The sequence below is a fragment of the Crocuta crocuta genome, unplaced genomic scaffold (genome assembly GCF_008692635.1).
Source record: "Crocuta crocuta isolate KB4526 unplaced genomic scaffold, BGI_CrCroc_1.0 scaffold13, whole genome shotgun sequence".
In the NCBI taxonomy this organism is placed as follows: Eukaryota; Metazoa; Chordata; class Mammalia; order Carnivora; family Hyaenidae; genus Crocuta; species Crocuta crocuta.
The window spans coordinates 36,385-37,562 of NW_027530007.1; positions in this window are offsets into that span (position 1 = coordinate 36,385).

Genomic DNA, 1,178 nt, shown 5'->3' on the forward strand with positions numbered 1-1,178 from the left:
GTCCCCCGCCCCCCCCCCCCCCCCCACCCCTCTCAAAACAAAATCCTGCTCCCCAGCTGTTTCCCCCCAGCAACAAGAAGGACTCGGGCAGACTAAGAAAGTGCAACGCTAAGTGAAGACAGAAGGCGTCTGGGCAAAGGGCGGGAGTGGTTTCCTGGTCCTACCTGTAGGGGNGCAGGACCCGGCACCTGGCCCGCGGGCGCCCCCGGCTCGGGGAGACCGCGTCCCCGGCCGAGAGGAACGTCTCGAGGGAGGGAGCCGGTTCTCAGGAGTCGGTTCCAGCGTGTTCGAGTTACTGCCGCGAGCCCTCAGGGACGTCGCCGGCAAGTCCCGGCTTGCAGAGAGGGGAGCCTGCCCGGGAGAGCGCGAGTCGGAGCGAGCCCGGGTGNAACGGTAGTGGAGCCTCCGAACAACTTTAACTGTCAATCAGACTTAATGGGGTATTAAAAAATGGGGGGGGAAGAAGGGCAGCCCTCTCGCTCCGCGCCGCTGCTGCCCCGGGAGCCAGTGAATAAGGCGGCGCTGACGAGGGCGTCCGATCCACACGCGCCCGGCACCCGGGCCCTCTCCAAGTTGGAAAGGACAAAAAGAAGGCAATAAATGCTAACGGGGGAGAGAAAGGGAGCCGGATCGAGCGGCAACTCCCGGCCTCTGCTGGGAGCGGGAGGGAGAGAGCCGGAGACAGCGAGCGCGCGCGAGGGCGAGCCATGCACGTAGAGAAACTGACACCGGGACCCCCCACTTCTCCTGCACGTTGCTGGCAATCAGATCGCGTTTAAGCAATTTCCTGAGCCCAAGAATAGCAATGAGTCGGGAGACTTTCGCGGGCTGAAATTGGGAGCTCCAAGCACTCCCCCCCACCACCACTTTTTTTTTTTCTTTCCTGGAGAAGGGGTGGGGGGGGGCGCTACAATTTGGAAACGGCCTTTTTTTTTTTTTTTTTTAAATCTTGCACTTTGAAATCAGNAAACATTACCTGAGAATTCCCCAGCCGAAACGACTGCTGGGGCAAGAAACTTCTTGTTAGAACTTTCCACCTCCGGCTTCCCCTCCAGCCCTCTCACAGTCCCAACCTTCTCAGACGCTTTTTCTCCTCCGAGGAGGATTTATCTTTTTTTTTTTTCCCCCTCTTTCTTTTTTCTTTTTCTTTCTCTGTGTTTTTTTTTTTTTTTTTTTCT